Consider the following 15,771-nt stretch of genomic DNA (forward strand, 5'->3'; position numbering starts at 1 on the left):
TCTTCTCATGCCGGACCAGCTTCAGTGGGGCCAGTGGGCCCTCTAGGGCAACGGTCACTTGTAGGGTGGCATCCGTGTGCACTGGCCCCACTTCCATTGAGAAGGTCAGGGTGCTGCGGGGGCTGAGGCTGCCATTGAGGCCTTAGAGAACAGCCCCATCCAACAGGTCCTCGTGGGAGAAGGCTGTGGCTGGCTGAGTGGCCCACAGCAACTGTCCCCAGCAACGGCCGGCTGTGACATGGTAGTGCACCTCATCCCCACTGCGGATGTCAAGGTTGGTGTCCAGGTGGAGCTTGGCTATGTCGATGCTGCCCTGGCCTCCTTGAGGGACCATGAGGCCAGAGCCTTTGGCCACACGGAGGTAGGGCTCCAAGGTCTGCATCTCCAGCAGTGCAGTGGTCTGGTGTTGCCCATTGGACACCTGCAGCTGGATCCAGCGGTGATCAGCCCAAGTGCACGAACAGGACTCACTTCTTCCTGAGGCCTCCTGGGTGAATTCCTTGCCACGTAATTCTATCTGTCATGCCCCGGACTGCACTGAAGCCAGGCTGCCTTGAAGAAGCTCTCCCAGCCTGCTCTTCATGACTTGCCAAATGTTTTTCATGTTAGCAAGACTGGAGTCGGAGCAGGCATCAAACCTTACATCCCATATGTCACACCTCACCATAGACCTGGGTGCCAAATACCCTGAAGAGTCTGAACTCACGTTGGTAGTTAGCAAAGTGCTCCTACAGCCGCATCTGTAGTTAACACAGCATCTCTATGGCCACTGTCTCCCTTGATCCCCACAGCCACCACGGGAGAAAGGCAGAAAGTCATCATTTGATAGAAAGGATGCTGAGGCTCTGGAAGGCAAAGGGACTTGCCTAAAGGCCCAGGGTGAAGCAGCATCTCTGGACTCCCAGTCCAGTGCTCTTGCCCAATACCATGCTGCTTGCCTCTACCCATCTACATTGGTCATCAGTGTGTCATAGGGCAAGCCCCAAACCCTGCCTCATTTTGGTTTATGGGCGCTTACCCTACAGTCATTTGGAGACAAAAACAGATGCTATTGTTCTTCCTTAGAGAACATGACCAGTGGAAACAGGGCACACTGGGAAACAGAGTGCATGTCCTTGAAAGAGGGCCATGGATCAACAAGGCCAAGCCAAAAGATGCAGAACGCTTTTCCTTAGATCTTTGGGAGTGAAGCAGGCTTCAGATACTCCTGTCCCTGCCCCTGCAGCCACCACTACCACATTGGTTTAGACCAGGTAGGGTGGGGCGGGGGTGGGGGCCGGGTGGGGGTGGAGGAAAAAATCAGACTGCCCATGGCCCCCAGGCTCCTGTCCTAGCCCAGGCCTGGGTGCCATTCTTACACTTTCACACTCGTGTGCAAGCTCCCCCACACACATCACACACCTTGATCGTCACACAGTCACAGCCTGGTCTCTGCTTCTGTGGGCCAGTGGCCGGACACCCCTTGGAATGGCTCAAAGGAATCAGGACTTGAAAGTGGGGACATCAGGGTAGCTGAAGGAAATCCACACACCCAGGGCAGATCGGGGTTCAGACTCTCTGACCTGAGGTAGGCTCCCCAGGGGCTGGGAGAGCAGTTGGAGGGAATGGAGGATGGAGCATAGACAGAAGAAAGGAGGAGGAATGCAACGTGTGGGGCGGCCGCCAAGAGTGAATATGGAGGGATGCGCCATGCAAGTGCTGGAAAGAAGGGGGCAGGTGGGACGAGCCCCATAGCCCCCTCCCTAAAAACGACCACCTCCGGGACTCAGTACTCCTTTGGGGGCAGGCTCCGTCAGCCCTCGGCCACTCAGGGCTCCAGCACCCACGGTCCGAATGCCTGGAATGGAGACGGCCGGTTCTGGCAACCAGGTCCGATGCACTAGAATCCAGCCCCATTTCCGTCCCGGCCGTGCCCGTCCGGCGGCCTCTCCCGCCGTATTCAGCCCTTACTCACCTGGGGACCCCGGGCGGGGCGCGAGGGCACCTGCTGGGGGAGGGCAGAAGGGGTCAGGGGAAGCCCCCGTCCTTGAGGGTACAAGGGGCGCTTCCCCCAGGGCGGACCCAGCAGGCAGAGGCCCAGGAGCAGGGCTCCGCGACCCGGGCCAGGCTGGGCGCACGGCGGGGGCTCCGCTCTGCGTCGTGGGGCTGGACTTGGGGGACCTGCGGGCGACAGGGAGCCAGGAACAGAGAGAGGAATAATGAGTGGCCCCGCCCACCCTGAGGCCCCGCCCCAGCCCAGTGCTAGCCAGGCCCATGCATGCAAGATCCTCCCTGCCTGCCTGAGGCGGTCGCCAGAGCTTAAGCCCGCCGCCAGCGGCGCCAAGGTCCCAGCTCCACCCAGCCCCGCAGGCCGCGCTCCACAGCAAGCCCCGCCCTCTCTAAGCTCCGCCTCTTGCTGCAAGTGGGAGCCACTCTGGGGAAGGGGCGCGCCACATGCCTGGTCTGGCACTTCTCCAGCAGCCCGGGCTCTGGGGCTTTGGGGTCGTGGGGGCCGGCTCTGCTACCTGCGTCGGGCCGGGACGCTCTGCACTTGTAGCTAGGAGTCATCTACGAACCCCGTGGGCGTGCTGACGGTGGTCGTGTTAATGTCATCGATGATGCTGGGCGCCTCCCTCAGCACGTGGTGCATGCGCAGCATCTGTTTGCACCGCCGTGCCTGCTCTGCGGACTCCTCCATCAGCTGTTCTGGTTCCCACGGGAGTACAGGTTGGCCAGCAGCTCCGAGAAGATGAACTCGTTGGTCTGAGAGTGGGAGAAGAGCAAGGACATACTGGTTTTATCCTGAAAGGAAGGAAACCAACCAGAGATGCATGCTGAGACTCCAGGTCATCAGCTGTCATTCAGGCCAAACCCCTGCTGAGCAAAATAAAGGACTGCTTCAGCATTCATCGCATGTATAAGACATCTTGTCAGGATTATTTGAGATTTTATAAATATTTAAACAGTTCACACTGGACTAGGATTAAACACCGATCATGGTTACATTGCCTAGAGAATTTTCACATTAGGATAATATATCATTTACTGAACACCTACTCCATGCCAGATACTGAAATAGGCAATTGATGAAAATTATCTTTCATTCTATTCACAACCTTAAGAGTTCCATCAGCCTCATATTATTAATGAGTTAACTGAGGCCCTGAGAGGTGAAGGGAATGCCTGACTTTCGTTATGGAAAGCTGCAAGGGGAATCCACTCCCTCAGATTTATTTCTTCCATGCCCCTTTCTCCCTTACAATGCCGCTACCCATACCAACTGTGGAGTATGGCAAAAGGTGTGTGTGTGTGTAGAAAAAGAGAGAAGGACAGAATCATACAACATGTAAAAGGGTGTCAGGGAAGGGGCAGGACTGTAGTGGCTGGCAAGAACTCCCAATTTCATGCTCTGTTGCCATAAGAGGCAAAGGCATTTTTAGCTTCTCCTCTTGCTACAAACCTGAACTGTGATACAAATTTCTGAACATCTGATGGGGGACATCTGTGAGTTTCATGGGGTCACGATAGCACCCAAAGCACCACCTTTTCCTGCTATGCCAGTGTATCTCCCAAGTCTATCCCTGGGGTGGCAATGCCTTCATGGCTGACCGTCAGCTGACCTAGAAGAGTTGCTTGATGCACAAAGCCTCCAACTGACTTGTTTGCATCAATGTGGGCCTCACACTTTAGAAAATGATTCCACAGACCACAATCAAAAATGAACTGAAGGTACAGCCTCCAGCTGGCAAAGCCAGATGACTTCTTAGGTGTAACTTGTGTGTGTGTCCCTGGCCACAGCAGCCAGGGGTATGCTGAGAGCCTTCATTGGCATCACTGCTGCAAGCTCAGACTCTCTTTTCTCTCCCTCCTTGGATTCTAACCCCTTTTGAGGTGTTCCAAGGAAGGCCATGTGACCTAGTGGGAAAATCCCAAGCTATTAAGTCAGAAGGACATGTATTCAAATCCCAGCTCTTCCATTTACTAGCACGTGATTTGGAGAAAGTTAAGTTCTCTGAGCCTCAGTTTCTTCAGCTGTAATACAATTCTAATTCTTGCCCTCCTAGGACCCAGACGTTAATCAGTCAAGGAGGTGGAGGGAACGAATTCCAGGCAGACAGGCCCAAATGGACAAAGGCATAAAGACGAGACACTATAGGATATTTGCTGAGAAGGACTGGGGGGACTACAAGCACCCAAATATTTTAAGAACAGGCCAGAGCAGAGGTATCCTAAGTACAAAGAGACAAGTCTTGAAGAGCATTGAAGTAGCTTGGATCTGATTCCATGTGTAATAGGAGGTAGGAACTATTATCCCCATTTTCTAGATGAAGAAACTGAAGCTCAGGGAAGGAAAGAAATTTACCCATGGTCACAAAGCTAGCGAGTAGTGAGCTCAAATCCAAACCCAGGTATGTGTAACACCAAAGCCAGTGCTTTCCCCTCCACCTCACTGTAAGTGCATGCAGAGAAGGGGAACTGTGACAAAGGATGACTCAAACCATCCAAACACAGGCAGTGGACAGGGTCTCACACCCAGAAGCCTCCTGTCCAAGGCGGTGTTACCCACACAAACATTCTGGCAGCTTCTGCTATTCTGCTGGGCTTTTGGCTTAGAATAGCACTCACTTCCCCTGGTCAGGAACATTCTTGCAAATAAAACCAGCTGGAGGTCCAGGCCTGGGTATCTCATCAATGTCAAGCAGGCTAGCTCTGAGTCCCGGGAAACCCGCTGGCTCATCATGGCTTTATGAGGAGTTGTTGAAAAGACACTAGCAAGGGCAGCTGTCCCAGGTGCTGGAGATTCCACACAGCATAAATCCCATCTCTGTCACTAACTAGCGTGTGACCTATGCCAGGTTACCCAACTCTTTGGAGTCCATTTCCTCATCTGATTAATAGAGGAAATAATACTGACCTTGCTGAATTGGGGTCAGAGCTAAATTGGATAACACATTAAGTCCCCAATGCAGCCCAGTGCAAGGCAGCTTCAGTATAGAAAGGCCATGCGTGGGTGGATTCAAAACCCCAGTGCTGGGAGTTTAGTTGTGGCTCCTCCTTTCACTACCTTTATGACCAAGGGCAAATGATAATAAACCTTTCTGGACCTTGTTTTCCTCGTGCCCCTTGTTGTGCTACAAAGGGATCATAACCATACTCTGCATCTTCATCTGACTCATTACAACATTTACATGCATTATCATGCCTAAAGCACTTACATGGTGCTTGACATATTTTAAATGCACACTGGTTGTTGGCTATTGTTTTTGATATATGTAAGTCATTGCTATTTTTTCTACTCCTTCCCAGTCACAACCCCACCCCCTATCCCTTCATTCACCCATTCCTTCCTCAAGTATTTATTGAAGGCCAACCATGTGCCAGATGCTGTTCTAAACACCAGGGTTAAAACAGTGAACAAAACGACAAAGCCCTTGCTGCTGTGAAACATGTATTTTTGTGGGAAGACAGACAGTGAAGCAAATAAATAAATATATAACATAGTGCCAGAGAGTGATGAATTTGATGAGGATAGAAATAGCTGAATGATGGAATAGAGTGTTGAAAGGGTATTTACACTGGTATCTTAGTTTGTTTGTGCTGTTATAACCAAATACTTGATACTGGGCAATTTTTAAAGAACAGAAACGTATTTCCTCCCAGGTCTGGAGCATGGAAAGTCCAAGATCAAGGTGCCAGCAGGTTTCATGTCTGGTGTGGGTCCTTTTATCTGCTTCCATGATGACACTTTAAACGCTGTGTCCCCACATGGTGGAAGAGTGGGAAAGAAGGGATCCACTCCCTCATACCCTATAACAAGGGCCTTAATGCTATTCATGAGAGCTCCACCCTCATCACTGAGTCACCTCCTAAAGGCCTCATTTCTTAATACTATCCCACTGGCAGTGAAGTTTCAACATATGAATTTGGGGGACACATTCAGAAAAGAGCAGGGGTCATGGAAGTTCTCTCTAAGGAGGTGACATTTGATCAGAGACCTGAATGACATGGAAGGATACTAATAAGATTTGCAAGTCTCAGACATAGTTTCTCCCATGCTGAGAGGTGGCATAACTTGGTATAAGCAACGCAGGACTTGGAGTTGCCTGAGCAGGTGAAGGACCGGAATATAGTTCCCCAGGCAGACAGGACATCAGTCTTCCTACTGACATATGCGGGTGTGCAACGGAGTGCACGCACATGCTCAAAATCATCTACTAAGTCCAAACCTATACCTTCAACCAACCAGGGGAAGATAACAATAAACCAATAATAGCTGTTCTATATTCATCAATCCCTCCCCAGTTTTCACAGTGTTTTTATCTTCTTGAAGCCCAAAATAGCAAGAAACAGATGGCACACTCAAGGCGGTGGACTGGAGTGAGTTCAGTGAAGGGACTGTCTCAGAAAGCAATTTGTAAGGTTTCATGTTTCCTACGAAGGTCAGGAAGTCATTAATCAACCAACAGTTTTGAGTATTTACCTTGGACCAGACTGTCTAGGGTGTGCATTATATTGTGGGCATCTAAAAACTACGAATCACATGATACATAATCGGAGTGCAAGAAGATGAATGGCATGTGGTTTTTCCCCTCATGGAATCCACACGTAAAGGAAGAAATGGATGTTAAGACAGTAATGCAGGTGGCAAGAGTTATACTGTAGAATTGTTGAGGTCACTGCAAAGCAGCAAGTGCAGCCTCTAAACCCCCTCTGTGACTTATGGAAGTCGTAGTCTCTAAATGGTTAGTGGAGGCAGAAAACAAGAGCTAACCTGGTAAAGGAAGCTAACTGCAGGGAAGGAAGAACATTTCTCACCCAGGGACAGACGGCAGGAATAAAAGCATCTGAGTGTGAAATGAACAGGGTTTGTGTCTTTGTTTGGGTTCTTCCAGAAGCAAACCTTGAGACAAGGATTTGAATGCAAGTAATTTATTCAGCGGTGGTCCCAGTAAACACAAGCAGATTGGAAAATGAGAAGGAAGGCAACCGATAAATGATGCAGCGCGACTGGAGCTTAATCCCACTGGGAAATTCAGGGAAATGGTGTGAGAGCATGCCTCAAAATTATCAGGCCCAAGGGGCGAGGGAGCCGGGACTCTCTAGCAGTTCCCATTGGCATTGGTCAAGTGCTGCTTCCCTGGGGTGTTAATTTCCTGGCACCGCCCAAGTCTGCGTTTCACATGGGCAGAGTGCCCTCTAGTGGCCAGAGAAAAACACCATCTAGTGGCGAAGAAACACAAGGGCTGTCACTTGAACCCTGGGTAAGAGGATGCAGACAGCACCTACAGCATCACACACCACATGCACACAGAAGTACAAATGCTTCCATGTTCTGGAGCACATATCCAACTGCGGAGTTGCAGACAATAAAGCTGAAGTGATAGGTGGAGGCAGGGGCATGCATATATGTCATGCTTCAGTGTGTGAGCTTTATCCTGGGGGCAATAGTGAGGCATTGGAGGGATTTAAGATAGGGAGAGGCATGGTCAATAGTGTATCTTTAATAGATCACTCTGGCTGCTGTGTGAAGGATGCCTTTGAATGGAACAAGACTGGAGTCAGGAAACCCAGTAGGAGGCTCTCATTTTAGTGATCAAGAAGGAAAATGGGAAGAGCCTGATTTTTAAAAACACACAGTGGTAGGAGAAAACATGTTTAGAAGACAAAATCAAACCCAGCAGAACTTGGTGATTTATTGAAGATGGATACAATGGGGAAGGAGTCAGGATGATTCTAAGCGTGTCTCATTTTGATGATTTGGCAATGCTGGTGCCACCAAGTGAATTAGAGAGCAATGCAGCAGACACAGGCTTAGTTGGAGAGAAGATGCACTAGGTTTATGGAATTTGTGATTGGAAGAGGGCGAGGGCAACCAAGGATGAGACATGGAAGCTTGAAGCCCAAGAAGGATAACTGACCTTGACATAGGAATTTAGAAACCGTCAGCACATGGGTATTGAAAAGGCTGGGACTGAAAGAGATGGACCAGGCAAGTCTGTAAAATTGAACAATTCAGTTGGCCAAGGACAGAACCATAGCAATCATCAACATGTAAGGCGGAAGAGAAGCAAAAAAAGGCGGGGGGCATTCTCAAAGGGGCCAGGCATGAGAAAAGCAAAGGACATCACTAAAGCATAAAAAGTCAAGAGAATCAAGATCTTGGGGGAGGTCAACAAAAACACCAATCTGCAGGTATCCAGTAGGATGTAAAATTACATGTCTACATTGATTTTTCCACTTTGACTGGCAGGCTAGACTGTTCTTTTTTTTTTTTTTTTTTTTTTTTTTTTTGAGAAGGAGTCTCGCTCTGTCACCCAGGCTGGAGTGCAGTGGCCGGATCTCAGCTCACTGCAAGCTCCGCCTCCCGGGTTTGCGCCATTCTCCTGCCTCAGCCTCCCGAGTAGCTGGGACTACAGGCGCCCGCCACCTCGCCCGGCTAGTTTTTTGTATTTTTTTAGTAGAGACGGGGTTTCACCGTGTTAGCCAGGATGGTCTCGATCTCCTGACCTCGTGATCCGCCCGCCTCGGCCTCCCAAAGTGCTGGGATTACAGGCTTGAGCCACCGCGCCCGGCCGGGCTAGACTGTTCTTAGTTCATTTCATTCCAGCTGCATTAAGAGCATGGGAATAGGCAGTAAAGGTAACTAGTTTGAGAAGTTTGGAAACAAGGAGGAGAGAAACTGGTTGATAGCCACAAGTGTCTGCAGGATCCAGGCCACTTTGTTCTTTTTCTCAGAAGAGACTCTTAGAGGATGAGGAGGAGCAGGGAGAGGAGGCCAGGAGAAAAAAAAATGAGAAAGAAAAGGATCACTGAAAAAGTAAGTTGCTGAAGAAGTTATAAAATGATCAGTTAGAAGTACTGACCTTCAGCAAGAGAAGGAAAGACAGACACATCATCACCTGGAGTTGAAGTGAAAGAGAAGAAAATGAATAACAGACAAGTCTGAGGATTGGAACAGAGGTAAGTCACCACCAAGAGCCACCACCATGTTCTCAATGAAGTAGAAAGGTAAGATCATCCACTGAGAGAAACAGAGTAGAGCGTTAAGTGGAGATCTGAGGGTTTGGACCAGCCATTGAGGAGAAAAGAAAAGGAAGCTGACCAAGAATGAATGAACTTGCAGTCAGAACTCAGGGCCCAGCTGAGGCTGGAGACCATGAATTTTCAGTCATCACTTTCCATATGGTGATGATGCTGTGGTTGTGGTGCAATGGACTGAATATTCATGATCCTCCAGAATCCGTATGTTGAAACCCTAACTCACAAGGTGATGGTATTAGGAGGTGGGAACTTTGGGAGGTGATTAGATCATGAAGGTGAAAACCCTCACGGATGGGATTAGTGCCCTTATTTTAAAAGGCCCCAAAGACTTGCCTTGCTTCTTCCACCACTTGAGGACACAGTGAGAAATCACCATCTCTGAACCGGAAAGTGAGTGCTCACCAGACATCAAATCTGCCAGTACCTTGATCTTGGACTTCTCAGCCTCCAGAACTGTGAGAAATAAATTTCTGTTGTTTATAAGCCGCTCGGTCTGAGGTATTTTGTTATAGCAGCCCACGTGGACTAAAACACACAGTGTTGACATAACAATATCCAAGCCTCATTTTCTCTCTCTCTGTGGGTGGGTGCCTGTGCCCCTGTGTACACACATGTGTGCACAGGAAGCATCATTGCAGAACCAACCTCTGATGACCAATTCTGGTGCCCTCTGTGTGTCTCTGTCCAGGAGCTGTATTCTCAATCCTATGATGCTGTTGGGGTGATGTTTGCCTCCATCCCAGGATTTGCGGACTTTTACTCTCAGACTGAAATGAATAATAACCAGGGAGTGGAATGCCTGCGCTTGCTGAATGAGATCATTGCTGACTTCGATGAGGTAAATCTAAGCCTGGGACATTTACAATCACAAACGGGCATCATTGTCAAAGCATTGTGTTATTCACTGTAGGAATTACTTATTTTTTTTGCACTTATGGAGTTCCAGCCTGCATTCTAACACAAACATGCTTTATCTGATTTAATTATCACAATTATCACCTGAGTTAAATGCTATTGTTTCTCTATTTGGGGGATCAGGAACATAAGGCTCAGGGAGGCTAAGTAACGTAACCCAGTGTCACACAGCTGGCAGAGAGCAAAAGGCAGGACTTGACTAGAAGCCTGTATGAGGCCAATACTACTCAGGCACTGACACCACAGAGGCTGGACGCTGACTCAGGCATGCTCCATCTTCTCAAAGTGTCAAAGATAAAACTGTCCATTTGCAGTTGATCAGAGAACTAATTGCAAGTATAAACATACTACAGATAACAGTTTCTTCCTCCAGGCTCCATTAGTCTAGTGAACACATTCTGTGAGGGGAAATACTCATGCTGTACTTCAGTTCCAGTCATAAACTTGACACAAGTGGGCCTTCTCCTCCCCCATTCCCCATCTTGAAGGACACCGGTGTCCATCCAGTTACTTAAGCCTGAGATGGGAAACAAGTGATTCATTGAGAAAACGCTGTGGAAGAAGCCAAATCCCTGCCTAACCCCAGAGGGAACTCAGGGACACAAATGGTACAACTGTCTCACACTGAGGCAGGGGACCAGGCTTTTGGATACCCATATTGGTCAGTCATTGTTGGTCATGTGCTGCCTTGGTAGAGGTACCTAACCTCCCAGGCATTTCTAGCAAGGGAGTTCTCATGAGGCCCGGCAAATTATCCAAAAAAAGGTATGGCAATGCATTGTAAGTAGCCAGCACTCACGACATTTTGGAGGATGGCGCCACAAAGGGCTTGGGGTGGGAAACAAGAGTAACTACTGTATCACTCTAAATAGCATCCTCTCCCTCCATCCCTACGTTAGATCCAGCTACTGAGTCCAGTGAAGTCTTTCTTTCCATTGTAGAAATTTATGGTGCAAAATGTGATGTTTTGACATATGTGTACATTGTGGAATGATTAAATTAAGCTAATTAACATCTCCTCACTTCTTACCACATTTTTGTGACAAAAATATTTAAGATCTACTCTCCTGGCAATTTTCAAGTATGCAATACATTATTATTAACTATAGTCACTATGCTATGCAATAGATCTGCAGAACATATTCCTCTTGTCTAACTAAAACTTTATACCCTTTAACTAGTATCTCCCTGTTCCCACCCCACCCCCAGGTTCTGATAACCACCATTCCACTCTTTGCTTCTGAGTTTGACGTTTTTTCTAGATTCCACGTATAAGTGATATCGTATTTGTTTTTCTGTACCTGGCGTATTTCATTTAGCATCGTATCCTCCAGGCCCATCCATGTTGTTGCAAATGACAGGTCTTCCTTCTTTTTGTAGCTGAATAGTATTCCACTGTGTGTATGTATATGTGTATGTGTGTGGTGTGTGTGTGTGCGCGCATGCGCGTGTGTGTGTATCCATTCGTTTCTCAATGGACATTTAGGCTGATTCCATAGTTTGCCTGTTGTGAACATGCTGAGATGAACATGGGTGTGCAGACATCTCATCAACTTTCTTAATAGCTCTCACACCTGCCTTTTTCTCACCATCAATGCTGCTTTTATCTTGCTTCAGGCCATATCATTTCTCTCCTAGACAATGGCAGTCAACTCCTATCTGCTCTCCCTGCCTGCATCTCACCATTAGCAACCACCAAAGGCAGGAGTATTTTGTCACATCCCTTTGAAGCCTAAACCCTTCTGTGGCTCCCCTTCATCAACTCTAGCAGGTCACTGGGGGCCTTGCACTTACTGCCCCTGCCTCCTCTCCAGCCTTACCTCTCACTGTATGCCACCTGGCCAGCACCACCTGACTACTTACAAGCCAAAAAGCCCACCTGGCTCTCACACACTGTGCTTTCTGCATGGAGGCCATGCCATCCTCGCCCTTACCCCATTCTCTCTCCCTTGACTCCATGACCAGCTGAAAAGTTAACATTCATTTAACAGTAAATTCAAACATTACTTCTACTTTTGAAGGCCTCTATCCAGGTAAATGTTGTCACTCCTTTTTTAGTGAAAAACTTATACTCTGAGAAACCTCCTATCATAGAGGCTGAAACCCTTCAGTACCACCTTGTTTACCATCCACTAGCCACTTAGTTCTAGGGTAGAAGCCCATGTTACTAATCTCTATAGGTTTTTACAAGTGTTGCCGGAAATTCAAAGCATTTTCAATATATATCATTTAATAGTTATTTACCTCTCACATAAACCCTTAGGCTAGGAATTACTAGCCTTCATTTTAAAAATTAGCAAAGCTGAGACTTAGAAACACCAAAAATGACCAGGGTCACATACCACTAAGTGGCAAAGCCAAGATTTGAATACCAGTCTCCCATACTGCTTTGATTTGTAATCATTTGTGTTGCACTGTTTCTCACTTACGTGGCATTTCATGGTAATGATTTTGAAGTCATAACCCCAAATACGGTTATCGTAGTTGCCCTGGGATGGTTGTGGGGGGTCAAGATGGATAAGACATGATCGCTTCTTGCCTCCCAAGGCTTCACCATCCAGTGGGAGGCAGGGTGACTATGAGCTGCCCTAACACAAGAAGTCACTGGTAAGTGTGCTAGTACAGAGGGCCTTGCAAGGTGGGGAGGTGAAGGCAATTTTGTGACAATAGCACCTTTACCTCCTATCCTCTATGCTAGGCCATAGGCTCACTAAGATAGAAACCATATTCTTGTATCTTGTTAAGTCTCCAGGGCCAAACTCTGTGTCTAGCACATAAGAGATGAACATGGCAGATACTTGCTAAGTACTTGCTAAAGGAATTAATTCATTAATGGGAGGACAGAAACAAGCTGGCAGATAGTAAGGTGAAGATAGGTTAACGCAATTCAAAACATACTTCCAATTTTTTTAAATTACCCTATTAAAAATATCTGACTAAAGGTTAAGACGTCAGGCTTTGTTGTATTTTAAACTTTACAGCAGGGGTGACCAGTGTTGTGGCTTCCTTGGGCCACACTGAAAGAAGAATTGTCTTGGGCTACATATAAAATACACTAACACTAAGGATAGCTGATGGGTTTTTAAAAATTTGCCACAAAAAAACCTCATAATGTTTTAAGACAGTTTACAAATTTGTGTTGGGCCACATTCAAAGCTGCCCTGGGCCACAGGCGGCCAGTGGGCCTCAGGTTGGACAAGCTTGCTTTATAGTAACTCATCTTTCAAAAGTGCTCCTTCTCATATTTTAAACTTGTAACGAATAAAGTACGTTTGAATTACATTTGCATCTCGGTGAACCAAATTGTGGACACTCTAGACTTGGAAAGCAGAGGAAGGAGGGCAGTGCCCCTAGTGGTTGAAATTGGTGTTTGCAGAGGGAAGTTGGAGAAAAGGGGATTAGTCTAGGAGGCTGGGTTCTTTAGAACATGGGCGTTCGACCAGGAGGAAAAGTATGAATAAGAGGAGGAGGAGGAGGAGTAGATGGGGAGGAGGGGAGACAGGAGAGAGAAGAGAGGCAGCGATGAAGAGAAAGATGAAAAGAGGAGGAAAGGGGAGGAGGTGGAAGAGAAAGGGTAGGGCGGGGGGAAGGTAGGGGAGAATATAGTCAACAGGAAAAATAAAAACGCAGTCTGAATTGCCAGCCCAAACACTCTCAGCTTTGCCTGTGTGGGTGTTTGGGTCACTCGGCACTCGGCAGGCCTCTTTTTTTTTTTTTTATGTCAAGAGAGGACCTCTAGATTCTGCCTGGCTGAGTTCCAGCCAGACGCCTGCTGTTCACTTTAATACTGATGCTTCTCTTCTCGTTGATGTAATTACCACAGGAATCTGAGATCATGCAAAATTCTCTCCTGGTTCAGAGAAAAGCTGAGCTTTTCACAGATCACACTCTCCAAGACTGTGTTTGCAATAACCCAACCCAAGGGCTCCTCACCCCACCGCCCCTACCTCAACAAAGGGCTTAAGAGCCCTCTCACATCTAACTTCTCCATTTGCTCTAGTGAACAAATGGGCTGATCAGGGACCACGCTATGCCTGCAGACACTTTTAGCTATAGAGTAAATAAATCTGTTGTGTGGATATTAAATGAGATAATGAAGTTCCTTTCTGCCTCCAAATTGTCTTCTGAGGGGGAGGCTTACCAGAGCCTGAAGCTAGCTCTTGGCCAATTGGTTCTGAAGAGAAGGAAAAGTACCTGCTCTCCACAGGGCCATATCAGATCAGTCCACTGCCGGCAGAAAGCTGGGGGAAAGTAGTTACAGGGAGGCAGAGGGAGGGAGGTGAGCAATTGAAGATGTTCCAGGATTTTAAAGCTGAAACATTAGCAGCTGAAGGGCTGCCAAAACACCAAATATGTTTGGTTAGTGTCTGAAAGCAAAGATCAGTCATGATCCAAGGCTGAAGACCTGTATACCCTGGGCATAACTGGCAGAATCTCTGTGAGAGCAGAAGAGGGTCTTCACTTTAGTTCAAGAAACAAAAATAATAAACAAAGGCTGCCCCTGCTGTAAATCAGGCTACACACAACACACTCCCCCCTCCGCCGCCCCCCAAAGCAAAGCACCTTCCTGTGTTCTCCATGTTCCCAGAAGAGTTTCTCTCAAGGAGGAATTTTCCAAGTTTCTTAGCCCCTGATTAATTTTTTTTTTTTTTTTTGAGACAGAGTCTTGCTCAGTCGCCCAGTCTGGAGTGCAGTGGCGCGATCTCGGCTCACTGCAAGCTCCGCCTCCCGGGTTCATGCCATTCTCCTGCCTCAGCCTCCCAAGTAGCTGGGACTACAGGCGCCCGCCGCCATGCCCGGCTAATTTTTTGCATTTTTAGTAGAGACGGGGTTTCACCGTGTTAGCCAGGATGGTCTCGATCTCCTGACCTCGTGATCCGCCCGCCTTGGCCTCCCAAAGTGCTGGGATTACAGGCCTGAGCGCCCCTGATTAATTTTAAGATGGTGCCTGAAACAAGAGAGTCTGTAGAGAACCCATCTTCTGCTCCGTCTGCCTGTCTGTCCACCCCAGGATGACATGAGACCCTGAGGATATTACAATCTTAAATGGAGGCAAAGCCTAGAGAATCAGAAATTGCATCTAAATGTCTTCTAAGAGTGGAAATAAGAAGACAAAGTTTAGACTTGGGAATCAGTGAGGTTTGAGTTTGATCCTAGCTCTCCCACTCAGGGCCGGCTTCCCAAGCGTGCAGCCTGTGCAGTCACAAAAGGGACCCACATTTGTTTTAATGTTCTGCTGTTGCTCTCATGGACATCTTAATGTTTGAAAAAGGTGTTCCACATTTTCATTTTGCACTGAGCCCTGTAAATTATGTGTGGTCCTGTTTTCCCTCTCTCACCCTGGGACCTTGGGACACATTATTTTACCACATGGAGCCTCTGCTGATTCATCTGCAAAATAAATCTGAGAGTATTAAGCTCAAAGTGCCACTCAGAGAAACAGATGATCACTGGAGGCAGAGCCCCTAGTTCTGTGCCATAGTATATGCGGACATCCCCTCTTCCAGTCTACTTTTTAATCTGTTTAAAATGTTTAATTTATGCTTTGAATATTTTTAAAAATATGAGCTACTGTGGAGTTTTTATTTTTAGCAGAGATGGGGGTTTCACCACATAGGCCAGGTTGGTCTCGAACTCTTGACCTCAGGTGATCTGCCTGCCTCAGCCTCCCAAAGTGCTGTGATTCCAGATGTGAGCTACCATCCCTAGCCTGGAATTTTTAATCTAATGGTTACCTGCAAGGGCTTTAAATGTATGTAATTTAGCCATTTTCTCACTCTGTGTCCTTAAACAAGTTATTTAATCCCTCTATGTACCTCAGTTTTCCCATCTACA

General features: G+C 47.6%; 1 pseudogene; it reads right to left on the minus strand.

Annotated features, from left to right (window-relative positions):
* Positions 1 to 15,771, minus strand: part of LOC115897580 — a 41,960-nt pseudogene that overhangs the window by 886 nt on the left and 25,303 nt on the right.

Source organism: Rhinopithecus roxellana, chromosome 5, assembly GCF_007565055.1.
Source record: "Rhinopithecus roxellana isolate Shanxi Qingling chromosome 5, ASM756505v1, whole genome shotgun sequence".
Taxonomy (NCBI): domain Eukaryota; kingdom Metazoa; phylum Chordata; class Mammalia; order Primates; family Cercopithecidae; genus Rhinopithecus; species Rhinopithecus roxellana.